We start from the raw sequence: 27749 nt of genomic DNA on the forward strand, positions 1-27749 counted from the left end.
AATTATAAATTCACATGGCGTTGTAAGAAATAATAGAGAAATCCCATGTGGTCTTAACTCCGTTTCTGCCAGTGGCAACACACTGAGAAACCATAGCACAAAATATCACAACCAGGAAAGTGGCATTACTGCAGTCAAGATACAGAACATTTCCATCACCAAAAGCATCCCCCACATTGTTCTTTTATATTCACGCCCACTTCCCTCCTGTCCCCAGCCCCTCGTTAACCCCTGGCCACCACTAATCTGTTTCCCATTTCTGTAATTTTGCCATTTCATGAATGTTATACAAGTGGAATCATACAGGATGTACCCTTCAGAGACTGAATTTTTTCACTCAGCATAATTCTCTGGAGATTCATCCAGGTTGTTGCAGGAATCAATTGTTTGTTCCTTTTTATTGCTGAGTAGTATTCTATGGTATGGACAGACCATAGTTTATTTAACCATTTGTCCACTGAAGGACATCTGGGTTGTTCCCAGCTTGCGGCTGTTATGAATAAAAGTGCTATAAACATTTGTGTACTTATGTTTAAAGATAAGTTTTCATTTCTCTGGGATCAATGCCCAGGAGTGCAATTTCTGGGTAATAATATAGTTCCATGTTTAGTTTTTTAGGAAACTGCCAAACTGTTTTCCAGAGTAGTGGTACCATTTTCTATTCCCACCAGCGATGCATGGGTGATCCGGTTTCTCGACATTCTTCCCAGCACTAGATTGGAGTTGGCATACAGGACAGAATCAATATGCCATCCTTGGGCTGAAGCAACCAGCTTTCTAGAAAACCCTCATTAGAATATTCCTAGAATGGAGAATAAATTAATCCATCAACACACCACATCCTAGAGTGGATATGTTTGTCAAATGAGCAAGGCAGAGAAAATTCAGAAAGAACAGACCATAGGAGAGATGAGTTTTGATGGGGATGTAGGGAAAGGAGTTCAGAAAAACTTGTGTGGTTGTCCCGGGCTGTCACGGCAGAGCTACCAAAAGGGTTCTGGGCCCCTTGATGGTAAGAACTAAGGTGTGAAGTGAAAAAGAACAGAGCGCAGCCAAAAGCAAACTTCAGGAACTCTGAAAACCCAGGTATAAACTCAGGGGTCAGTTCCCCGGAGTCCACTCGATCCTACTGTTTGCAGAACTCTTGCAATCAATAGCGTGTAAATATGAGACTTCATTACCCACATACTCCACTGTTCATACACTACTGACTCAGACTCTCGAATGTCCAGGACTTTCCCACACCCATCTGGCTCCTCCACCCCTCACTTCAGCCATGTCTTTCTCCTCTCTCTTGAGCACCATCATTTTTACGGATGCGGCAGAACCTGGTCTCTGTAGTATGGCTTCTTTTGATCCATCCGTCCGCCTCTCCACTCACTCAGTGAATTCTTTGTCCTTGGGTTTCCAAATTGTTTTCCCCTCTCAACCCCTAAAACTTTGGTTCAGCATTTCTATTATGGCAAAGAGTAACTGTGGTAAACAAAAAAGATCTCCCGCTGGATGAAAGTGTGATAGGGGATGGCTCAACAAGGAGAAGAAACTGCCACACAACTGTTCACTTTGGGGATATTAAGATTACAGTTTAACTGGTACTGAGGGCTCATAAATCTGCCAGGGACCGTTAAGCACTTTATCACATGCAATTCTCAGAACATCCCAACAAGGCATGTATTATTTTCATCCCCTTTGAAAGTGAGGGAAGTGGCTTGGAGAGATTACATTACATGCTCAAGGTCATAATCCTGTCAGTAGTGGAGCCAGGATTCAAACCCAGGCAGTCTGAATCCAGAACCAACGTCCTATTCGTGATATATCAACCAAGAAAACACATTTATGCCAGCTCAGAAATTAAGGTAAGTCTTCTGTAGCCAGTGACTATATTGTAGGAAAAAAAGGCAGGGAAGGGATGTTCCAACATGACTTGCCTTGTGTGTAGATCTGATGTGGGTTCTAGGCTTGGATATGGCCTCCTTGAGCCTTGTTAGATGTTCTTGGGTGCCAATGCTTGGTCCGGACACCCAACCTCACCTAGCCCGGTTCCTGATATCTAGTAGAAAAAAGAAGAGCAATTGCTTTAGTGTCATAGAGTGACAATATTTCTGCAAAAACCCATAGAGAAAAAGATCATTTTGGACTTCCATTTCTCATCAAATGGAAGGCCAACCTTCCCTCTGAAGACAACTAAAGATGCTGATAGTACAGAATTATCAGGCCAAAATCTCAGGGAAGGCAGAAATCCAGAATGCTAGGCACAGTATGGAACCATCTTTGTGCCGAAAGCATTTCCCATACCTGATGAACTTAGGCTTCAGTTTTCACAACCTCATGGGGCACAAGAGTCTAAATACCAAGCCTAGGGCCTTCCTAAAGCGGGAAGTTAAATGCAAGACTCTACAAAATACGGGGCCCAAAGGGCTATGCTGTCAGCATAAGGATGAACCGATGGTAAATCCACTGTACTTGTGTAGACCCCAACCCCTGGAGCCTGCAAGAAAAATTCTTCAGCACTGAGCAGAGCAGGGAGAAAAATATCTTCTCTAAATAGCCATAATCACAGGGGTTGCAGCCCAAATTGAACCACCCACAAGGTCCCCAAACCTCCAAACCAGGAATTGGTTTAACGCATTCACGGACTGTACCCCCAGGTGTTGGACAGAGGCAGATGAAAACGCTCCCTGGAGGAACGTACATTTTTCCCAAGCCTCAAGGGAGAGCCACAGATAAATCTCCAAGAACAATGAGCAGCACACAGTAATAAATGTGTAAGCGCACAGGAAATAAGACACAATAAGCAGAAAGTAAGAGAAAGAGAAACAATGACAAAGATTGTTGGAAGATGGTGGCAGCGGCAGCTTAGTTTTTCAACCAACTTCCATCCCCACAGAGACACAGAACAAGCAGATAGAAAAAGGAGAAATGCATGGACAACATTTTACAACAAACCTAGGGAAGAAAATACCCCACAAATCCTAAAATGCAAGACGGTGGGGACAGGCCATTAATAGATCCAAGACTGGCATGGTCCCGATGTCTGTGGGGGAGGACGAAGAGGAAGTAATGGATGCAGAATCTGAGGGACTTGAGAAAAAGAGAAGCCCACCATAAGCAACTAGAAGGAATGAAACAACGCCTTAAAGAAACAGAAGGCAAAAAAGAGGGAAAATTAAAAAGTCATGAAGAAGTGAAGAACACAGATATTTGTACACCCATGTTCAGAGCAGCATTGTCCACAATAACCAAAAAGTGAAACAACCCAAAAGTCCATCAATGAATGAACGGATAAATAAAATGTGGTGCATATATATATGGAGGGAGAGAGAGATGCACACACACAATGGAATATTATGCAGCCTTAAAGTCTTAAAAAGGAAGTTCTGACACAGGCTATAACATGAACGAATCTTGAAGACACTATGTTCAGTGAAATAAGCCAATGAAAAAAGGACAAAGGTTGTATGATTCCACTTATATGAGGCACCTATAGTGACTGAGTTCATAGAGACGGAAAGTAGACTGGTGGTTGTTGGAGGCTGCGGGAAGGAGAGGATGGCGTTTATTCCTTAATGAGTATAGAGTTTCAGTTCTGCAAGATGAAAAAAGTTCTGGATGGATGGTGGTGATGGTGGCACAAGGATGTGAATGAACTTAATGACACAACTGTATACTTAAAAATGGTTAAAATGTTAAATTTTATATTATATATATATTTACCACAATTTTAAACAATAAATAAAAATATATTTCAAAAGAAGAAATGAAGAAAGAGCACTGGGAGAGAGACAGCTGTTGAAAATAGGCAAAGAAGATTGAATACACAGACAATGGGAATTTCTGGAGATGAAAACCAAGGCAAGGGAACAGAAGAAATACTAAAAACTATATTTCAGGTAAACATTCCTGAAATTAAAAAATAATAATTTGAAACCATGTTTTGAAAGAGCACTATGCATCCATGAGATTCTTGACCCCAAAAAGATCGATATCAGGACATATTCCGGTATGATCTGGGGCTTAAAAAATACTTTCGGCATCTGGCAAGAAAGAGCATGTGACTTCTAAGGGAAAGAAAATTAGATTATTATTAGGCATTGAAAGCCATACTTTATGTCAAGAGAAAATTGAGTAATATATTTAAGACACTCAAGGAAAGAGAGCACCAAAGATTTTATATGCAGCAAAATTGATTTTTTTTCAGTAGAAAGGGCACAGACAAACTAATCAAAACACAAGGACTCAAGAAATATTGTTCCCACAAGCCCCTTCTGAGTAATCTACTATGGAATGAGTTTTAGACAACCAAAATAACTACAGGGTCAGCGACATCATGACTACTAATGAGCATTAAATAAATAGCTATTGAGTCAGAACTAAGAAAAAATGAGGACAAATAGGGAGAAAGTATATTACGAAACGGTTACATGCTCTAGCAACATATATAGGGTACAACTATTAAGAATGTGGGGGTCTTTACAAGTTTGTCAAAATTTATAGATCTGTGTACCTAAAACAGGCAACCTTTGCTGTATGTAGGTTTTATCTCAATAAACTTGAAAATGGGGCTGGGGAGGATGAGAAGAGCATATACCAACATTTTTTAATGTTTTCAACAATCATAATGGAGGTGGCATTAGTATTATTCTGAAACTGTTGTGTGTTTAAAATCGGGTAAAACAGATGAGAAATTATGATATATTCTAATTCTATCACCCTCTGTGCCCTGGAAAAACAGGATCCCTAGAACAGAAGGGAGGACATACTGATTTAACAGAGAAGAGGTTGAATAGAAAAAGTCTTGACTTAAAATTAGAAGTATCAATATGACTCCATGAGACATTTTATTATATTATAATTTATTTCCTGAAAACTCCTAGAAACAACCACCAACTCAGTAACAATGAGCGGCGCTAGTGCCAAATTTTACTACTGTATGTATTCAAATAGAAAGCCAATAGCCCACATGGAGCATGCTCTATGGATTACAAAAGCTGACCACGCACTCTTAATTCTTGCTAATAGAATGCAGCTTGAACAATTAGCATTTTCTGCAATAAGGAAAACACACCAACATATGAATACATGCACCTTTCCTTACCTCCCTTATCCTAGAAAGTGGAATAGAGAAGCGTGATAATCATCGTGCAAGGTCCCACTTGGTGCAGGCATAAGCTTCCTTGGGTTGGGAGTAGTTCAACTTGGGTATTCTCTTGGTCTACCAGCACAGGAAGTTAGAAACGTAGAGAACATCATTGGGTACCCAAGAGCGGCTTCATTCAGAGTACACAGGTGCTTACTGGCTGTAGCACTGGTGAAGACCACGACGCAGGAAGATGGCCCTAGCCACATCTCTAAAACCTTCTCAAAGATAGAAAAACCTAGATGCTTCAGCCCTTAGCCCCAGCTAACACACAGCTGCTTCCTGTCGTGAGCTAACCCCAAGAACACTAGATCAACAGCCTTTCTAAGGCATACTCACCTTGGATTCCTAGAACTACCTTTTTCTATTTTCTTTTTTTGAGTCAATGCCAGAAAGAGGCCATTGGTCTAGTATCTCTCTCTGCTTATGATTACTTTAATTAACGGCCCCATTGCTCTTCTCTTTCAGTGAATCTTGGCCAGGTCTGCTCCAGTCTTTTCCAGCAGAGTTTCCTAAGTAAAATAATCAGGGGCAAGTATTGTGAGAATGTTGGTGTCTTCCCTCCCAGCAAACCCCTGGTCTCCATATGCAAAGTGGCCTTCTCTTCTCTGTTAAGAACGGGGAGTGTATAGGTAGCTTCTCTAAGTCAAACCAAAGGCCTCATCACAATAGTTCTCAAATCTGGGTCTCTGGCATATTTCTGCATATTAAAGAGAGTGCATAAACATCTGCTTTAAATTGACCTTCTATCCCCACCAGAATGAAGAACAGCTGGCAGCTTCTTAAGCTAAAGAAGGAAAAAGTCTGGTTTGGCTATTCCACTCCACAAGGACTTAGCATAAACCCATTGTCAGAATCGGAAAGAAGCTTCCACTAAAAAGGCTTACGGATAAAAACTGAAAATGCGAATGCAGAGGTCTCCCTGGAAGTATGGGAGGACGTTCTTTCTTCCCATAACCCCTGTCCCACCCTGCACACGTCTTTTCTAAACCCCACTCCCCATAATCACCAGCAGCTGGGGTTCAGATATTTACAATCCCATACCTAAGGAAAACAAGATAGCTTTCCCCACCAGATTTCCATGTAAAAATTCCAAGGTAGGTTTCTGATTGGTCCAACTTGGGTCCAATCACTGTGACCAGGAGGAATAGAAATAATCATCTTCCAGACTTGGGTCATCCTATGTCCTGTCGGCAAGATGCTATGCTTTTCAAATTCATACAAAACACAAGGCTGGAGTCAGGGAGGAGTAAATTCTCTAAGGAATGTGGTGAGGGAGGGTGTCTTCTTCCATAAGAAGGACATCGTTGGTGTGGAGCAGTCACAAACCACAGGGGTCCTCCAGTACAATCCCAAGTCCCAAAGAAGGTGGGATACCTCGCAGCATCCTTCTTCCAGACCTCCCTAAAGTGCACTGCCAACTGGAAGATTCCTTCATAAGCAGCATCTGGAGGACTCTCAGCTGTCTAAACTTGATCCTCTGGCTAGCCCATTTTGAAAGTATACGGAGTTGAGAATATTATTATCTCAGGCTCCATAATCTTCATTGATTTTTCACAATCAATGATTGGAACAGGGTCAAGGCTTGGCAACCAGGAAGGCTTCAATTTATCAAAGGATTTGTCGCTCCAGACAGCGGCTGCTCTTGCTGATTTGGAATCTGCAATAGATGATGACAGAACAATGAACAACAGCTTCGCTATTGTCATCCTTCACTATTGCCCTTCAAGCAGAACTCCAGGAAACAAAAAGGAAAGAAAATGACTCTAAATTCTCCTGCCTGGTTACTACTGCCCCTGAAATGGGATGACTAGGTTTAGTAACAGTTGCTTCCCTGATGGAGGAACGAAGAAGTTTCAATGATGGTGCAGTGCGAACATCCTGGACCAGGAGGAGGGAGACTGGACCTGGCCACTCCACACACATTCATCCTTTTCCTATTTAGTGTACCCGGATTTTCTTCCTGGGAACCATTCCTCCCTGACTCTTTGTCCATGTGCTTTGAGTGAAGTTGAATCCACTTCCTGTCCCAGGGATGGGCATGTGGCTCAGACCAGGGCCATCAGAACATGCATTACTGTGGTTATAGAGATTGGTTCAGGGATGGCCATATGATTCAAGTTGAGCCAACGAGACGTAAAGATACTTTTGATGGTAAAGATTAGAGGTCCGGGCTCTTTATAGGTAGACTTAAGTTTGGAGTTCAACTTGGTGATGCTGGTAGCCATGGGGTCACTGCATGGAGCCTGAGAATGAAGCCAATGTGGAAGAATGCATTCTGACAGATAGAGACTTCATTCTGATGGTAGAATTTGAACAGCTGGGTCAGGCCTCACCTGAAACTGGCCCTGATCCTCAACTTTTCATTCATAGGAATCAAAACCAGTTTGGGTTGGGTTTTCCATCACGTGAAACAAACGAAAAGAAGAGTGCTACACTTAGGTTCCGGGCCCAACTCTGCCACAAACCAGTCGTGTGCCCTTGGGCAAGCCTCTTCATCCCTCTGAATCTAGATTTCCTCATCTATGAAATGACGTTATTAGACGAAGCACATATTTTAGCTTTCGCATTCTAGGGTATTGTACTGAATTATTGTTTTAAACATGGATTTTTGTAGGAGGCAGGCAGAAGATCCTAAATTCAGGCCCTCAGGACAGGTAGACGGATTAGAGCAGATGCCTCAAAACATCTTTCTAGAAAAAGACATGAGTATCTGAAGTGTTCAGGAGGAGCTGGTTCCCCTACACTATTTCAATAATTGGAGAACTAATTGGTAGGAGTTGTGTGTGTGTGTCAGGAATTATGTGTTTTACATACCTTTTAATCACTTGAATTTCTTCCATTCTTCCAACTATCAAGTTTGGGTTCAGCAACACAAAAAGAAAAAGCCAAACAAACAATAATATGAGCAACTGGGTGAAAAGGAATGGTGGCCCTGAAACAGAATCTGGAACTGGTAGTTCCTACTATTTTTTTAAATTCCTGATGTGAGCTTGATTTCTTATCATTCTAACTTAAATGTCCCTAAGCCAGATGTGGAGCTTTTTTTACAAGCGAAATTTTAAAAATAATTTGGCAATTAACCTAAGGTTGACATTTCATAAAAGATTATTTTAATAGAGCAAGAATAAAAAGTAGTGGGACATATAATCTTTAAACAAAGAAGATCCTTTCTTAGAAAAGATAATTGCTAATCTAATTCAATATTTACAGCTTTCTCTAACCCTTTATTTCTAACCCTCTCTAATAATTTTATTTAAGGTTTCCTAAGCAACAGACAGTTAAATTTCCCTTTTAAAGAAGTCCTAATACTGTTTGTCTTTTAATAGGAGAAATTATGTTATTTATGTTTACAGTAATCACTGTATATTTGGTTTTATTTCTGTCATCTTAATTTATGTTGTTTACTTTTTATCTAGTCTTGAGTTTCTCCTTTCTGGATTCTAGCTAATTAAGCAAATATTCTTTCTTGATTTTATTTCTCCAGTGAAATAGAGGTCTGCCTTCCTTTTTTGTACTTTTATTTTAATTTATATATATATATATACTTTTAAATTTATTTATTTTTGAGGAAGATTAACCATGAGCTAACATCCGCTGCCAATCCTCCTCTTTTTGCTGAGGAAGACTGGCCCTGAGCTAACATCTATGCCCATCTTCCTCTCCTTTATATGTGGGACGCCTGCCACAGCATGGCTTGCCAAGCAGTGCCATGTCCACACCTGGGATCCGAACCAGCGAACCCCAGGCTGCCGAAGTGGAGCACACGAACTTAACCACCCTGCCACCAGGCTGGCCCAATTTATATATTTTTTACAAACATAAGTATATTTCAAATCCTATTTTCTCAGCAACGTCAAAAAGTAATCAGTAGTTTATAAAGCTTCCTCTCCGAAAAGACAATCTTCATAGCCTATCTTCATTTCCTCCACCCTCCACTCTCTTCCTCCCAGGTTTTATTATGTAGGATTTTGGTCTAAAGTTAATATTTTGTTGTAGGTATGCATGAGTGTTATATATTTGATTTTATGCCATTCCGCCTCTATTTTATGAACTCTTATTTAACAATCACATTGAGATTTTACACCTGCCTTATATCAATTATTTGGATTTTTTTCCCTATTATTTTTCGGCTCCTTCCTCACATCCATTACATCTGCTCACTCTAGAATCATTCTTTGATGAATTTTGGGTCTCTTGGATCCATTGTTCATGTGTCAACTTTTCTGTTGTAATTTTTATGTCATTGCTCTGTGGGTCGGGCGAATGTTTTGCTTAGATATTCCAGACCACTAAGTCAATCCTTTTATTTAACTTTTAATTCTGCCATTCAGCTCTTTTACTTAGTTTTTAATGTTACCAATCACAATTTCCAAGATTTCTTTTGTCTTATTAAAGTGTCCTTAGGAATAGCCCCAGGTTTTTGTACAGATGGTACATGCTGTCAGATCTGAGGGTACTAATTAGCATTCTTTGAAGTCATCTTCTGTTTCACGTATTAACTTTGGTCAGGATTTAGGATCTCAGTGTGCTCAGTTTTATGTCTCTCTTTTACATTATTTAGTTCCCTCAAATATTTGGTGATGTGGCTGTTTATATCTATAAAGGAGAATGTAGGAGAATGTACTGTCCAATATGGCAGCTATTTCAATAGCCATATGTGGTGGCCGCTAGCCACACGTGACTTTTTAAATTTCAATTTAAATTAAGTGAGATGAAAATTCAGTGCCTCAGTTGCACCAGCCGCATTTCAAGTGCTCATTAACCCCACGTGGCTAGAGGCTACAGTGTCGGGCAGCACAAATTTATAGAGCATTTCTGTCACCGTCGATTGTTCCATGTACAGTGCTGATCTAGGCTGATTCATTTTGGCAGCTAAAATGACTTTCCTCCAAACACGTGACAGTCACTGTCCCTCAGGTAGTGAAAGCGGCTGATTTGAGCGGAGAAGAGTTACATCTGTGTGGGCTTCCCTTCATGATGTGAGGGAGTGAAGCCGGACTTCTAGTTGTGGGGGCTCCATCTCAGTTGTGGTGACCAAAGATTACTTAGGGCAGTGACCCAGTTCTCTCTGCAGCCACCTAAACTCTAGTCCCAACTTAATATAGAAAACCGACTTTACAGAAAACCTGAGCATAAGGGCTGCAGCCAGCCTCTCTTCTGAATGAGGAATTTGTGCAATCATTCTGTTCTTCTCTAGTTTATTCCCCTTAGGCCATCTCACGGACCAACATTTCTCTCCAACTGCTGTCTCCGATCTTGGTTTTCCTCCAGAGTTCTGTTGGGAGAACTGCCTTACCACTGTCCCCTCTCTTATCTACTTGGGGTTACAGTTTCCTGAAGGCTATTAAGAATCACCATTAATCTGATGTCACGTATTTTATCTTTTCCACACAGTTTCTCAACATTTCCGACCTGCTGAAGGCAACATGGCCCATTTCCTCGCTCTGCCATTGATTTATTCCTGCTCTTATATTTCTCCTGTCAAGATGTGCTCAGTCAGCCATCTTGAACTGAAAGTAGTAGACCGATTGCTTGTGCTTTTCGCGTCTACGGAATAAGTTTTATAAGTAATCCCAGAATGTCAGGGCTACAAAGGAAATCTGAGATTGCATCCAATTCATTCATTGTGAGGATGAGCAGAGTGAATCTCCTGTAAGGGAACTGACTCATGCAAACCTCCACAGCATGGTGGCAGCAGAGCTGGGACAAAAAGGGAAGTCCCTCGCCCCCTGCACTGGCCTCTGGCCACTGTCTTCTGTTCCAAGAACCCTGAGAAATTATAGGAGGGAGTGAAAGTCTCAGCGCACTTTTTCCCCAGGCTCAGCAGCCTAGTTTCCCTGTTAATCAGCTCGTTTCTAAGCTCCTCCTAATCCAAAATAACGGAGGACTCATAGCTCTAAAAGACATTTTCAACAGAACCGAATGAATTTAAGAGCATCTTCTTCTGAACCTACAAACTCATCTACTCAGAACCATCCTTTCCCCAAGCACAGTGAAAACTCAAGGTTATACTTCAAAACCTTGTAAGGGGAAGGGGCTTGGAAAATGCAGACAGTTCCTGCTTAGAAATGATCACGACGTTGCTGGGTTGGGGGCTGTGTGGGCAGGAGAAATAATCTTCCCCCTCCCCCGAAAGTTCTGGGATGGGAGCTTCCTGTCCATCTTAGCAAAGGGCTTCACCTCGAGCATCTGCTTAATTGCACTGAGCTACAATCTGTTTCCAGTGAAGCAGAGTAATTAATTGTTTTAAAACGCTTTTTGAGACTTTGGAAAACTGACCTAAGGTTAATGGTTCATAAACCTCATTTGTGCTTCTATTAGAGAATTTGAAATGTGAGCTCATCTGCTTCTGGACTAGAGAGGAGGAGAGGGCCTCAGAGATCTGTGATGAGACCTGCAGCGAGGGCTGCAGCTGAGAGTTCTGTCTCTTCTGATGCATGTAAGGAAGAGAGAGAGAAACGCAGATTCCCTGACGTTGTCCCTTACAATGTTTGATTTAATGATGATGTTGTGTTAAACTCGGAGAGACGTCGCACACTTTCTCAGTCCCAGTAGCTTCATCTTCTACCTTCATACATCCTGGGATAGGGTTTTGAGGCAGAGTTTCCAGTCCTGGCTGGGCTCCTGCTCCTGTGTACTTCTAGACAAAATACCTTAATCCCTGTACGTGGCCTCATCGACTGTGATTTTATTAGGGACCCAAGAAAGCCCATCAGCATCCCTTCCACTCTGAGCAATTCATTCCCACGGATCACAAAGGCTTAGCTTGGGGTCATAAACTCAAGCATATCGAGACACCAGACAGGTAACAGAAATGAGTCAGGAAGAAGGTAGAGACTGAGGGACCGGAAGAAGCACATCCCTTCTAAAGGGGGCGGCTGCTCTTCAGTTCCAGCTGGTTGCTGCCACACAGAGATGCACACTCAGTCTTTCTGGAGGGGTCAGAAATCCAGATAATAAATGAAGTCTGACTTTTACTTGGTGCCAGTAACTCATTAAAAACCAGGGATATGTCCAGGGGCAACCCACACACACCTGTGGGCAGTGTGCCCCATGGGCCCCCGGGGTGGGCTCTCTGGTTCCGTTCTTCTTGAAATCACTGAAAATATAAAGATGAAAGGATGAAAGGAACAGCCACCTCTGGCTACCAAATGGTCAGTGGGTCTGCAAAATCTAAGCAGAGGTAACAGGTCTGAAGTGCCAGCCTTCCAGTACATCCCCATCAAGGATACCAGAGGGACATTTGTAACATGCAGACGCCTGTTTCTCTGAATTCTGGGTCAAAGTAGAATGGTAGTCGCTTCAAGACAAGGGGAGTCTACGTGAAGCTGGGTATTCCTTGGGGTAGGGGTCCTAAGGGAGTCAAAGAGATGAATCTCAGGTATACACACTCTATAATCAATTGTAATACAACCATAGCAATGATAATAAATAGCTCTGATCCACAGAGTGCCTACTACACGTCAGGTTAAGTGATTTATAGACATCGTCTTATTTACACAGCAAACCCTACAGGTACTATAATTATCCCCTTTTGATAGATGAGAAAGCAGACTCAGAGAGGTTAAGCAATTTTCCCTGGATCTCACAGGTGGTAACGTCTAAATTTTGTTAGAAAATGAGCTCCCAACATCTATATGTTATTCTTTGCCTCCTTTGAGAATACTGAGCAGGAAGTTCAACATAATGATGAAATGATTTCCCCTCCCAATTTCCAATGATTCCCAGGGTAGGCTTAAGAGGAGGAGAACAGATGGTTGTTGGGTGGTGGTGGTATGTAAATTTCCTTAAAGCCTTCACATGTACATCTGAAATACACAAACACAAATTAGGGTGATCAGAGAAGTCAGCCCACTCCAAAAAAGGAAAGGAAAGATTCTTTAGCTTCCAAGATATTTATCATGAGTACTCTGGGACCTTATGGATAATATCAATTTGCTAATATTGGTGGGCTAAGGAAGGCAAGACCACAAAAGGCTTTGAGAAAGCAGTGGGTGGGCACTGTGAGCAAGGGCATGGCCATAGGTCATGGACTGCCCGTGTGGGTTGTTGAGATTTCTTTTAACAGCTTTAGTGAGATGTAATTCACATACCGTACAATTCACACATTTAAAGTGTTCAATTCAATGGTTTTTAGTATTTTCGTAGACATGTGCAACCATCATCACAATCAATTTTAGAACATTTTCACCACCCCCTAAAGAAGCCTTGTACTCTCCAGCTCTCACCCTCCTATTCCCACCCTCCTCCTCCAGCCCTAAGCAACCACCAGTTGGCTTTCTGTCTACACCTTCCCCTATTTTAGACTTTCATATGAATGGAGTCATACACTATGTGGTTTCTTGCGAGTGGCTTCTTTCACTTAGCCTAATGTTTTCAAGGTTCATGGGTTGTTGAGATTCGAATGGCTTTTAAAACTATCTTTTCTCCCTCCGTGGGTTCCTTTGGTAGATTTCTTCTTCAAATCAAGTCTTTGAGCCTTCTTTTGGCTTTGTAAACCCGACCAGCAGCATTCCTATCTGGAGTCCTTTATGTACTTTCCCTTCCCTGGGGCCTCCAGGGGAAGGCTCTGGACTGAGCTACTCCTGGGAATTCCAGGTGCATGAGCCAGAAATCCTGAGTTGATTCATTTTACAGAATCAACACCATCAGTCAACTACTCAAGTCTTCGCCCTTTTCTCTCCCCTACCTTTCCAAGACCTTTAGCATTTCCAACACCTGGTGGAATTGGGGAGAAGGGTTAGATCTACAAACAATTTCCTCAGACGTTACCCAAGGGGTCTGTATGGTTACAGTGATGTCTACACGAAGAAACTAGTACCCTGCATCTTGCTCCAAACAGCATCAAAGACGCTACTGCTTGACTCATCTTCACAACCTTCCGTGCTATTTTCTGCAGTATCTTGAAGAAAATAAAGCAAAGTAAAAACATAGGAAATGAGTGAGTTTTGTTCAAAGCAATGGTGAGGACTTGCCATTCTCAAATGATGTCAATTAAAGCGAATTGGAATTCCTAGGCTTTGTAAAGTGTGCAGAGACTGAAGTCCAGTCGAGAGGAGATGGAATGTGTATTGTAAGTGGGAGAATCATGATACGTGAACAGAATATGTTCTTTAGAATCAAGCCAATCTGATTCCAATCTTAATCTCACTGCTTACCAACTGTGTGACAAGTCACTAAGCTTCTCTGAGTCTCGGTCTTCTTACCAAAATAGAATAATGTACCTACTCTGTAGGATGTTTTGAGATTAAAGCACATTGGGATTAACAACAACCACAACTATTACCAGTACTATTACCACCATCACCACCATCTATTGAGTATTTACATATCAAGACACTGTTAGGCACTTAATTTAAGGGGTCACCTCTCTGACCCCTCCAGTTACCTGGCAAGATATAACCTTCTCTTCACAGATGAAAAAACTGGTTCAGACAGGTTAAATGATTTGTCCCAAATCACACAGCTAGTGAGTGGCGGAACTGAGTGTCAAAACCAGATTTGTTGGTCACAAAGATGGCATCCTACCCATCACGGTAGCTATTGTCCTAACAGAACAGTGAAAGTAAGAATCAAGAACACGAAAAGGGACATTTTTCATCCAGAAGCTAGAAACCCATCTTTTAAAAGTCACGCAAACACTGTAAAATTTAACATAGGCAATTTCACATTTTGATGACCATGTTTAAAACTAGGCAATATCAAGTGCTTGGTTTAAACGCCAGTGTAAGGAGGAGAGACTATGTCTAGACATCTGGTATACCAGTCCCAGAATGTCCGCCTGTTGTGCACCCATCCACCCCACAGGACAAGCTGAATTTTTAGGAAGAGATGCTGTTCAATTCCTCTTAAAAGGAACTCGCAGAACATAGCCTCCCACTCCTGGAACAGTCTTGTGACATCCCAGGCTGAGAAACTGTCTTCTGCTCAGCAACAAACACCGGAATTTGCCCAGTTTCTTGTCCTTGGGTTCTTGCAAAGTCACCGTAATTTAAACTTTTATAAATCAAATCCTATTTCAAATGCAATTGAAGAACTTGCACTTTAAAAGAATCCTGTCTTGAATCCTCAAGAAAATGGAAGACTGCCTTTGGAAGTGAATAGCTAATTCTGAAATTATCCATTTTGTAAATTCAGAATTTGGTTCACAGCTTTCTGAAAACAACCTTTAAACTTTGAAACCAATTTGAAATTCAAGTTTGTAGCTGGGTCTTGTGGGCACTCCTTATCACCTCTGCTGATAAGCATTTAAATATATTCATTAACAAAAATAATTGTTGTCACAGTTAACTACATTAGCACCTTTTAATTGAATTAGAAATTAGATGGGGGTCATGAATATTTCACTAGGGCTCACTGCTAGCCTTCCCAATTTCCATCTTAAAAAAAAAAAAAAACCCTCACATAGCCATAAACAGGTGAATTTGCAATGTTCATGTTCCTCGCTTTTTCTCATAGTTTTGCCACAGAAGTCATCCCAATGTCAAAAATGAGTCAAAAAGGAATTTGGAACTTTTATCTGCTCTTCTACGCTTCCAGGCACAATGCAAGCAGTTTTCTGTCCTTAGAAAACTTTAAATAAACATTTACTCAACACGATCCAGAAAACTATCCACCCCACACCGTGTGCTAAAGAGGTAACTCGACGGAGCAGAGGAGGGGCGTCTGACGCAGAGTCCATGGTTCTCAATCTGGGCAAAACTGATACTCGGGGTCAGAAAATTCTGGGTGGTGGGGGCTGTCCTGTCATTGTAGGATATTTAGCAGCATCCTTGGTCTCCACCTGCTAGATGCCAGCAGTGTGGACACACATGCCCGCACCCCCCCCCCCTTGTGACAATCAAAACTGTTTCTAGATAATATCTGGATATTCAGAGAATCTGCCACCTCCCAGGAGGGAAAATCTGTTCTCCAGCTGAGAACCCCTGATAGAATAATGTGACTTGCATCACCATCCCCCGCTCTGATGTTAGACCCTTCTCTGGATCTTAGTTTTAGATACGTGAAATAGAGACAACCATCCCTATTTCACTGGGTTGCTGGGAGACGCACACAATATCAAGTGAATCGGAGGCCGAGCTTCGTGAGTGTTCGTTAATTATTAGCTCAAGTAGGAGACGTCACCGTAGTAGCAGCAGCAGCAGAACTTGATGGAGCCCCGAGCCCGGGGGACAGGGAACAAGGACTAGCCACTCCCTTTTTATTTCTTTCTATTTATTCACCTCAGGAATGCCTCACTGGGCTGAATCAGAGCTACCATCCCTCCCTTAAGCAAGACCCTGGGTGGCATCTTCAAAGGCAGTAGTGGCCCCTCTTTCTTGAATCTTTAAGCTAGTCTGACCCACCCCACATACCACATGTCCAGTGAGTGGTGAAGGCAAGCCCCAGATCTTTCCACGATAGAGACATTGAACACAGCACGGTGAGGTTTAAAAAAATAATAAAGTGGGGTTTGGAGTCAGGCAGACCTGAATTCCAAACTTGACTGCTAATTCCAGGAGGTCTCAGGTGAGTTTCTTAACCTCTCTGAGCCTGAGATTTCTTAGTGTTAAAATAGAGTCACTGAGAATGATCCCATAGACTGGCTGTGAGAATTAAATGCAATGAGGCATGCAGAAGGCCCCTAGTGTCATGTTTGGTATACAGTAGGTACTCAACAATCAGTAGTGATTGTAACTTTTGTGATAAAGAATATTATGAGTCTACGGCAAGGTTTCTCAACCTTGGCACTATTGACCTTTGGGGCTGGAGGTTTCCTTGTTGTGGAGGCGGTCCTGTGCATTGTAGGATGTTACTAGTATCTCCGGCTGATAGATGCAAAGTTGCCCCCAGTTGAGAACCACTGCTCTACAGGAAGTGGGTTCCCCTCCTTGTCACTGTGGTCATTCTGCCCTGGTTAATGTCACCACTTCCAAGAAGATTCTCTGCCTTCCTCACATCCAACTAGCTGCTCCCATCATTGCTTCATAATTGTTTGCTCATGTGTCTGGTCTGCGAGACTGGGATCCCTCAAGGGCTGGCTTCATTAATATCTGCATCTATAGCTGGCACAGAGTGGAGGGTAGCAGACAAGCAGGACAAGGAAGAAAGTAAACTATTATTATTGAGCACCTACCATATACCAAGTGCAAGTTTCAACTACTTGCATGCATGATTTCCTTCCATCTTCTCGATGGGTTTGTAAAGTATGCGTCATTATGTCCATCTTGCTGGTGAAGAAACTGAGTCTTAGAGAGGAGGAACTCATTTAGGGATACACGGCAAGTATGTGAATGGACTCAGGGTTTGAACCCAGGTCCGAGTGGCCCCCAAACCTCTCCTCTCCACCAGGCATCCCCCAAGAGCAGAAAATGAGGCACATTCTCTCTAACTCATGCTGCGCCCCGGAGCTCCCCCCACCCCCAAGCCAGAAGGAAGGGCTTTCTCGAACGAATTCCTTGCCCCACAGATGAGATCAGAAAATTGGAGTGGTGCGCCCAAGGTCAGGAAGTGAGGAGAAATGGCTGACCTGCTTGAAGAAACAATCCATTCTGGCCCCAAAGAGGAGGCGCTGAGCATTTTTCACTCTTACCGAAAAGGTCAAATTGGACGCAGCAGGACCCAGGGTGAGACCTTCTGGCAATTTCAGAAAGTTCAGCCTGCAGCTTGGGGGCAAGGCTGAGGCCAATTCCCCCATCATCCTAACTCCTCCCTCCACCTCTAACTCCACACACCAGCTGCGCCAGGCTTACCTCATCAAGTATTAGCCTGCAGGGGTGGGGCGCAGGTCCCCGGTCCCGGGTCCCGGGTCCCCGGCTCCCCACCCCAGACCTCACCACTCCCCAGGGCAGCTGCTTCCCCGGGTCAGACGGCCTCATTATTTCAGAGATTTCGAGAAAACACTGCAAATATGCTAAGGGGGACATACAAAGTGGGCAGCAGCCTCCAAAAGGTTAACATCTTCCTTTGCAGATGGTTTCCACAGTTGCTATGGATATCTCCTACAGGAGGCTTTGCAAGTTCCACATGAAGGGGCTGAAATTAACCACCTCCTTTGAACTGGGAGGAAACAAACCAGGTTGGGCTGCAAATGTTGCAACCTGTTTATTTCTAACTTGAACAGGGGGCCTGCGCATGTGGCCGTCTGTAGGGTGTTTGGAGGTTCAGTCCCACACAAGCAATGGGGTGCACCATATGCATCTGAAACTGTAAACTAGATGTACCCTTGGATTCAGCATTTCCATTTCCAGGAACTTAGCCAAAGGAAATAATCATTCAAATGGGCAGGTTAAATAAAAAAAAAAAATTGCTAATTGAAGCATCGTTTATAACACATAATGCTTGTGATGATGGTGTGATCTTTCCTGAGTCCCCATAATTGGCCTCTAAAGGCTGACAACAAAAACATAGTAAGCATCCCATATTTTAAGTGCTGTGACTGCCCACTGTTGGGTGGGTTAGAGGCGCTGGCGACCTGGGTAATGTTTAACAGTCAGCTCTGGGATAGGGTAGGGGGCGTGGGCTTGTCAGATAATGCCAATTTCCATGGTGGAAATACTCCCATCAGGGCTGACTTCCAGCTAGCAAGGTGCCCTCGCTGACATGGAGTTTGAAAGAGACACTGACCATTGGCGCTGGAGCTGAGATGAGCGGGATTCAGTGCACCCTGGTGAGAGGGGTCATTTTAGCAGAACAGCCCTGATCCCTTCCACCCACGCCCCACCAAAGATAGAAGAAGACAGAAGACAGGGAGGGAGGGTGACGGCACCTTCTGGAGAGGTGGAAGCTTGGTGAGGAGAGATTCTCCTGACCTCTCACTTACCCAAGGTGAGACTTTTAGTACCAGAATGTCTCTGTCTGATCTAGGTCAGAGATCTCTTTGAGGGAGCCCACGAGGTAACAGGAAAGGGGAAATTTGAAAGGGCAGAGTCAGTAGCCGTTATTAGAAAAATAAAATTCTTTCATGTTTGTCCATCAATGACGTGAGACTTGTGAATCAAATGGGCCACACTTTTGAAATAACCTAAACATCCATCAGATAAGAATTAAACACAATACGCTATATCCATTTAATGGAACAGCATGCAGCTGTTCAAAGGGCTTCCTATCTATGGTGTGCGTGTGTGTACATGTGTGTGTGCATGATGTCAGTAAGGTAATTCAAGTAACACACAATAATCACTAGTACATGCTTACTGGGGATTTTTTTCTTTTTTCTTTTCTTTTTTTTTTTTGAGGAAGATTAGCCCTGAGCTACCTGCTGCCAATCCTCTTTTTGCTGAGGAAGACTGGCCCTGAGCTAACATCCGTGTGCATCCTCCTCTACTTTATACGAGGGATGTCTGCTACAGCATGGCTTGCCAAGCGGTGCCATGTCCACATCCAGGATCCAAGCCAGTGAACCCCGGGCCGCCGAAGCGGAACATGCGCACCTAACTGCTGAGCCACCGGGCTGGCCCTTACTGGGGATTTTTAAAACTTAAATTCCGTGTTCTCATTTTAATTAGACAGTCAGTAACTCTGTGAGGTCAAGAAAACCTTTCTTCCACTGTCCTACTCTGATGTGGTCAACACTGGAGACTTAGAAACCAGTCTCCTCTGCCTCCCACAGTTACCAGCATGGAAATATGACCACAATAAATCGGCAAGAGGGAATAAAAAGTGATTCACCAATCATTACATACAATATAATCACACTTTTATAAAAGGATAAAAAAGTTTATCCCCATGTGTATAGAAAAATGTCCAGAAAAGCACGCATTAAAGGGTCAAGAGGGTTGTTCTGAGTGGTGGGTGTAGACTTCCATTTACCTTGCCACTATTTTACTAAAATGTATTAAATTCTCACCCTAAATCTGAGACACTCTGCTAGACACCCACACTTTTCGGTTTTATCTAGTAATTTGCTCTATGCGTCTTTCCTTACGATTAGCTTGTATTTTTTTAATCAGAGCAGGAAAAGGGGGAGCTGTCTCTTCATTGACAAATGAAGTACTTAGCACATAGTACTTAGAACCTGGTGGGTGCTAGGTAATGGTGGCCATTACTTTACCATTCTGTGAATCTTGGGTCTTCATCTGCCGTAACTTCTTGAGCAACCATTGTGACAACAGCAGCAATGACAGCAAGTATTTATATAGAGTGTTGATTACGTGCCACGCTGTTCTGATATCCATCGCATGTGGGCCTCACGAGAGCTATGAGGTGACTATTATTCCCATTTTACACATCAGAAAATGGAGGCAGAAGTACAGTGGCTGCACCATGGGCCGCCTCCCTCCACCCCCAGCCCAGCCTGGGACTCAGAGCAATTTTCTTCACCTTCTCTACCCCAGCACCTGCTCTGATGGGAACAACAGAAATAGATGCACATACACGCACATGCACACACACACACCCAGAAATGGATGGGGTGGGGCTGGCCTGGGTTGTTGTTGGTGACTCAGTCGGTCAGAGGAAAAGGCAGCGTAATGCAGACAAATACAAGATAATAAGTCTGGAGCCAATGAACCGAAAGATAGGGAGAGCACATCTTAATAAAGAGTCACGAGTCCCTCCAGCCTGGAAAGGGATTTAGAGGTTACTGTGGAAAAAAAATTTTTTTGAAGTCGTCAGCACCTTGTACTGCCAGAGTAAACTTGGGAATCCGGGGGTCCCTGTGTCCACCCTGTGCTCTCCTCTCCCACGGAGGGAAGCCAGCAGTGGGTGGGTCTGGTCCTTCCGTCCTGTTGGGGCCTGGCCGGGAGCAGGGGGGGTCCTTTTTCTGCTGTGGGCGAATGCTGATACTGTGTGCAAAGCGGGCTGCTGAGTTTGAATGATGGGATCGTGTACGTGGGCACAGTCACAAGGGCTGGGGTGCGGGAAAAGACGAGCTGCGGGCTCTCAGAGTAAGGGGGCTCATGGTGGCTGGAGAACCTGGGAAGGAAGGTGAAACGGGAGTGACTTGCAGATGGTTGGGGTGAATGGATGCGTCTCAAGGGCTAAGACTGGAAGGACTCAGACAAACAGGACAGCTGACAGCCAGAGGGAAGTCTACCAAGGCAGCAGTGTGTATTTCCATGCTTCGTTCCCAAGACGCACGATGCTTTAAGTAGCCATGTTGAGACAACCTGAGGTCTGGGGGAAAGTAGACTCTGACGCCAAACACACCAGCTTTGGGTCGTATCCTTCCCGCTGAATTCCTGAGTCAATGGAATTGATGCCTTGCTGCTCAGAGCCTCAGTCCCCTCATCTCTAAAAAGGGGACCAGATTGGTGGCTGAGAGGAGATGATGTGTCTGCTCGAGCCAAGCCTTCCACTGGCCCCGCTGGACTTCAGACGCATGCAGCCATGCCTGCTGAACTGGTGGGGAGGGCGGGTGGAAGATGACTCAGGGGCAGGATGGTGTAGAAAAGCTTCCCAGGAGGCAGGGCAAAAAGGGTCAGCTGCAGCAAATAATCCAGGGACAGCGGCTCTGTGCTTGGGGGCAGTAGAGAACTGAGCACAGTGTGATGCTCGTGGCTGAAACCACACCAGCGGGCATTTCTGAGCCCAAAGAGCAGACCGAGATAATATCAACAGCAATAACAACAGTTAGTTCACTCTTCACACTTTAAAGGTGGATATTATTATCCTCATTTTACAGATGAGGAAACTGAGGCACAGAGAGGTTAAGTAATTTACGTCAGGTCACCCACCCAGTAAGTGGCAGAGCTGGGATTCAAACCGAGGTCCCCTGGCTAAATTGCACATGCTCTTAACCACTGCACATATATGGCTCCACTGTTAGAAATAAAACCTCGGTATCAAAATGAGACTGAGAAGCAAGAACAACTCTCTCCTAGACCACGAGCTAGCTTTGGCATCTAAAGGCTTAGGAGGGCAACCATCAGAGGGACTCTTTGGGGCCCAAAGGGGAGGCAGAGCCACCAGGGGAGGAGAACCCTACGGCAGGAAGGACTGGTGCCCAGCAGAGCAGCAGCGGCACGCATGAAAACTAAAGGAGGGAGTGCATCCTCGAGGAATCTTCAGAGACCACGGGGCGTCAGAGCTGCCTGAGGAGAAATTTGCATGAGGCCAAGACTGCCCAGGTAAGCACGTGGGGCCGGGGGTGCTGGGGTATTTGGATCGTCCAGACTGGCCAGCTTGCAAGAAACTGTAACTATTTCCGTCTTTTTTGTGCCTTGTTACAGAGGGGCAAGATGCAATCTTCTTGGAGAGGGAACAGGGCTGGGGAAGTCCATTTGCCTCTGATTTCAAGAATGCTTCTCTAAGGGAAAGGAGGGTTCAGGATGCTTCGAGCAGGGGAGAGATTTCAAGGTGACCTTGTGGAAGGAGCCGGCATTATGAAATGTTTTTGATCGAGTGGAACAAGATAAGCTGTTCATGTTGTGGAAAGGTTCAAAGCCCCGGACACCAGCTGAAATAAGAAAAATTCAATTTCTGGCATAAGATTGTGCTTTTTCTGCCTTCTAGAAGACAGACACATCCACCCCTCCCTCCTCCCCCTAAGAAAAGCAGAACGCTCCTAGGTGGTGATCCTGACATAAGCAGGGTTGTGAAGGCAAGGGTGCATGGCACAGGTGATGCTGCCCGCAGGTATTTGGAAATAGGACTGCTGTTTCAGACTAGATTCTTCCATACCACCTCTCACGTGACCAGGATCGGGACCAGGCAGTGGCCCGGGGTTATTTCAATATCCTGTTTTCTTTTGTTCTCCCACAAAAGCGATACAGAAAACTCCTCCGTGTTTATCTAAAACAGCACTATCCAGTGGAACTTTCTGCCTGGATGTAAATGTTCTCTATCTGTGCTGCCCAATATGGCAGCCGCGAGCCACACGTGGCCACTGTGCACCGGAAGTGTGGCAAGTGCAACAGAGAAACTCAATTTAAAATTTTACTTCATTTTAATTGATTTAAATAGCCACATTTGGCCGGTGGTTACCTCATGGACAGCACAGCACTGAAAGATTCGGTGGAAAAAGCATGATCCTCAGGGCCATCCAGAATGGGCTTGAATTCTGCCTCCACCATTTACTAGCCGTGCGATCTTGGGCAGATGTCTTAACCTTTCTGACCCCCAGTCTCTTCACCTAAAAAATGGGGATGATGGTATCTACATTGCAGGATTCTTGTGGAAATGAGTTACAGATACAGAACACAGGGCAGGCCCATATGCAATTAGTAAATTGCAGCTGTAGTAACTAAATAATAAGCATGTCTCGCAGCTTCAGTATTGGCTGGGATTTCTGAGCCATGGACACGGGCTCTCGCCGATGCTGATGGGGTCAAGTGAAATTGAGGAACAAGGGGGTTGATCTGTAGTTTCCTGTGGAAAAGGCATTAGAGTGGACAGTGGGTAATGATGAGGAGCCCGTGGGGACCAGTCAGCAGGACACGTTCAGACTCAGGGACCACCAGTGAGGCAGCAAGCGACCTGGGGCGCTGGTGGGCAGGCAGGACTGGGGAGGGCTGCCTCTCCCCATCCCCCTGCTCTGCTCAGCACTGATTACCATGCAGCACGGTGGGAAGAAGCCCCTCTCCTGGAGATGTCAGCGCCCAGAGAGGGCAAGGAGGAGCCAGCCGGTGCTGAGATGCAGAGGCGGCAAAGGGAGGGCAGACAGAGGACGCGAGATAAACATGAACACGGGGAAAGACAGAGAGACGGGGAACGAGACGGAAATAGACAGAGGCAGGGACATGAAGGAAGAAAGGACTCAGAAGGAAAGAATAAAGACGGACAGGTACCAGAGAGCCAGGGACGGGCAGAGAAAGAGACGGAAAGAGACAGAGACAGACAGACAGAGAGACAGGCAGAGCGAGATCCAGAGAGACAGAGAAAAACACAAGGAACTCACACACTCCTGAAGGAGAGATGGAGAGACAGGCTGGGAGAGACGGAGTGGACACAGAAAGAGAAATGAGCAGAAGGAGGGAAGAGAAAGTCGAGAGGCACAGCCAGGAGAGGCCTCTGTGGAGAGGCGGGGAAGATGCTGAGACCCCAGGAAGCAGTTCTACAGAGAAGCCCAAGAGGAGGGGAGCACAGGTTGTCCCGGAGCGCCAGGGAGGGGACGGGCGGGCACCGGGGAGGGGGCACAGGGCAGGGGAAGAAGCCTGATGGGCTTCCCAGCAGAAGGCAGGTTGCCAATGAACTCCCTGGGTGGGTGGGTGCTCTCTGTTCCCCATCTTCCTCCCTTCCGGCCTCCTTACCATCAAAAGGCGGGCCGGGGGCAGCACAGGTCTCAGGCCCCTGCTCGCCCGCTCTCCCTCCCTCTGTCTTTCTCCGAGTCGTTAATCTTGGAGGACAGGTTGGTCTTTTATTAGCTATCTCCAAGGGTCAGCTTAGAAGGATCTGAGGAGAACCGGGTTCAGAATGTCATTTGTCATCGGGGGCCTGCCGGGCGGCCGCATCGATTCAGCCCCCTCCTGGCCTCCTATTAACGGAGGAGGCAAAAGCTGCTCTTAACCTTCCCCTCCCTGGAGTTTCCCCTCCCCTCTCCTTCCTGTTGACGCATCAGGGCTGCGCCCCAGGGAGACAGGCGGCCATGGGCGGATGGCCGGGCTGGGGGCAGGGACCGTCACTCCCGGGGAAAACTGGAGGGGTGCCCTGCTCCCTGGAATGCCTCGCCCCCTAGACCAGCGGTTCTCAACCTTGGCTGCACGCTGGGCCTCTCCGGGATGGTTTTGAGAAATGCAGATGCCTGGGCTCACCCACAGAGGTTCTGATGGAATTGCTCCGGGGTGAGGCTCGGGCGTTGCATTCCTTAAAACTGTCCTTTGGGTGATTCTAAGGAGCAACCAGGACTGAGATCTGCTGAGCTAGATCCTCCTCTGCCTGCCTTCTTGTCATCATTCAAGTCTTAGACAAGGGACACCACCTCCGAGATGTCTTCCCTGATAACCCTCCCTCCAAACAACTGTCTGTGACAACACCCCATTCGTTTCCTACAGAGCACAAGTAGCTATCTACAGTAGTCATGAAGAGCTTGGACTCTCAAGCCGGAGCGTGTGGGTTCAGATCCCTGAGCTGCCCCCCAACACTTAAGAGAATTGGGGCTGGTCGTGTATTCACGTGCCTCCATTCCTCTCCTGTCCGATGGGAGCGATGACACTTACTCCCAAGAGCTCTGGCGAGGACTCATGAGCTCATGAACCTGCCGGGCAGAGGAGAGCGAGTGCTCGGTGCAGAGCGAGCCCTGCGTCGGTGTCTGCTACTGTTGTGACCTTGGTTTTGTTTCTCTCCCCCTTGAGTAGATGCTCCACGACAGACCTAGGTCCTGATGGTCTTCGTCAGCATCCCCATTTTACAGATGAGGCAACTGAGGCCTGGAAAAAGTAAGAAACTTCCCCGGGGGCCTAGGTTTATCTGGGATTGTTGAACCCGGTGCTCTGGAGCTAGTGAGAGTGGGCAGTCTGCAGGAAGCTGGTAGGCTGCTCCACGCTGTGCTGTGGAGTCCCGGCAGACGTGAGCCCGGGAGAGGGTGTTCCAGCCGGAGGAGCAGCGGTGCAGGGGCAGGAAGGAGCGGGGGCTTCTGGGGCAGGTACATGGTTCCGGGAGGTGTGGGCTGATGCAGGGGAGCGGGGAGAGGTGAGGGGGGAAGGGGAAACAGGGCCGGACGGAGGGCTCTGGAGGGAATGTAAAAATTGAGGTTTGCTTCAGGATTTCATTCTCTGTCCACACAGAGATGCAGAGTGGCTAGAATACAGGACCCTGACGTCCCGTCCCTGGGTCCCGGCCATGGACCGAGCTCTTGCTCTGTGAAGCCACAGGCAATTGTGACCCCGTGTCTGGAGTGGGTTGGGTGAGAGGGTTCTGGGGTGAGACCCCTCTAATCTGGATTAGAAGCCCAACTCCCCCACCCTCCCGCTGTGTGATCTCGGGCATGTTCCAAACCCTGAGTCAGCCGTGCTTTCCTCCTCTGTAGATGGAGGTGACAGAACCCCCCTCAGAGGGCTTGGTGAGGACCCGCTGGGATGAGGCAGGAGAACCTCCGTGCCCGCTGCTGCCTCAGTGAAGTACACACTTGCTACTGTTGTTCACGCTGACGATCGCCTCCTGGGCAGTGGTGGTGCAGAGAAGAACCAGAGCAGCTGGCAACTCTTCCTCTTGGGGAAAGGAAGGAAGGAGAGGAGGGAGGGACAGATGAAAACATCCTGGTTTCCCCTGGACTGAGGGGTTTCCTCGTATATGTGACTTTCAGTGGTAAAACCAGGAACGTCCCAGGCAAATGGGGCTGATTAGTCACCCTAAAGAAAGGTCTAATGGAGCACTATTTAATTCTTCAAAGAAAAAATTAATCAAAAAGAAAACAAAGAAATAGATTCATGCTGCAGCAAGACTGACGGAGGTTAGATCTCACACAGGACTTCCTGGCTGCTAAACAAAAGGCAAAGTTTGGGCAGGTCCTTTAGTGACACAGAAGGAAGCTCAGAGCCCAGGAGGGAGCCAGGAGCAATTCTGAGCATCCCTCTTGGGCTGCTGGTTGCTCCCTGTGACAGATTCGGCTCGGTCTCTCCTCACCTGTAACCATCATTCGTGACAGAGCCAGCAGCACGTTTCCAAATTCCAGCCATCAGAGGCGTATGGAGGATGCTCAGCCCCATTCTGACCGAGCAGTCGAGGGGAAGGCCTCTGCTTGGTGGCACCCAGCCTAATCTCAGAGACAGTGTTCTGATAGAGAGACTCATGATGGCCATCTGGGCCGCAGACACAGGGCCTTAACTTCCAATTCTGAGAGGCCTGGGGCATGCGCCTCTTCCCTGCCAAATCGTGCTAGGTCTTCCATCCGGCAGATTTACAGCATATTAACTGCAAATGAATGTCACGGCACATCTCTGTGCTTCAGAGGAAACGAAGGCAGTTCTGAAGAGGAGGCTGCAGGACTCAGGCGGTCCTGGACCGTTTGCTAACCTGCTGAGACACACAGGGTGGGGCGGGGGCAAGGACGACCCTGCAGCCACTGTCTACAGAAGGTGCTGAAACGTGCAGGGGTGAGTAACGGGTGCAGCAAGCTAGAGCATTTCAACAAAACACCCGAGCATTCTGGGCTCCCCGCTCAAGCAGAGAAGGCTGGGAGGTGTCAGTGCTCCAGGAAGGAGCCGATGTCACAGCTCCACAGCCTGCACACATTTCCTCGTCTGCGGGACCACTGTGGTCCAGCGTGTTCCTGATGTGCAGCGTGAGGGCCATGAGGTGGTATATGAGGGACTTCAGGGGCCGGGTCGCACAGCGCTGCAGCCTCTCCGTCTAACTTCACGCAGCAGGCAGGGCTGTTAAGAGCGCAACTTATGTTTTATTTTCCTCAACTTGACACTATGGAAATTTTCAAATATTCAGAAAATTGTCAAAGTAATGCAATAAAGACCACCTAGATTCAACAGCTAATACTTTGTGGTGATCTGTTGTCTATCTGTTTGTTCATCCGTCTGTCTGTCTATTTATCTATATGTGTGTGTGTGTATTTTTTCTGAACTATTTAAAGTCACAGAGATGGTGACTTCACCACTAAATGGTTCAGTCTGAGAGCAAGGCATTCCCTTACACAAGCACGGCGCCATTATTATACCTAAGAAAATGAACAAGGATTCCAGAACATCTAACATCCAAGTTCAAATTTCCGTATTTGTCCTGACTGCGTTTTAAAAATTTT

At 45.6% G+C, this 27749-nt stretch overlaps 1 long non-coding RNA gene across 2 annotated transcripts in view; it reads left to right on the forward strand.

The window, feature by feature from the left end:
• The window catches only part of LOC138917173 (uncharacterized), a 58374-nt gene that overhangs the window by 23298 nt on the left and 7327 nt on the right, over positions 1-27749 (forward strand). The window contains exons 2-4 of one of the 2 annotated variants that reach the window (XR_011424787.1): positions 19361-22188; positions 25354-25434; positions 26025-27484. This is a non-coding gene — a long non-coding RNA (uncharacterized lncRNA). Of the gene's footprint in view, positions 1-19360; positions 22189-25353; positions 25435-26024; positions 27485-27749 lie in introns of those variants that run through there. The other variant, XR_011424788.1, reaches the window with a different exon arrangement.

The sequence above is a fragment of the Equus caballus genome, chromosome 13 (assembly GCF_041296265.1).
Source record: "Equus caballus isolate H_3958 breed thoroughbred chromosome 13, TB-T2T, whole genome shotgun sequence".
In the NCBI taxonomy this organism is placed as follows: Eukaryota; Metazoa; Chordata; class Mammalia; order Perissodactyla; family Equidae; genus Equus; species Equus caballus.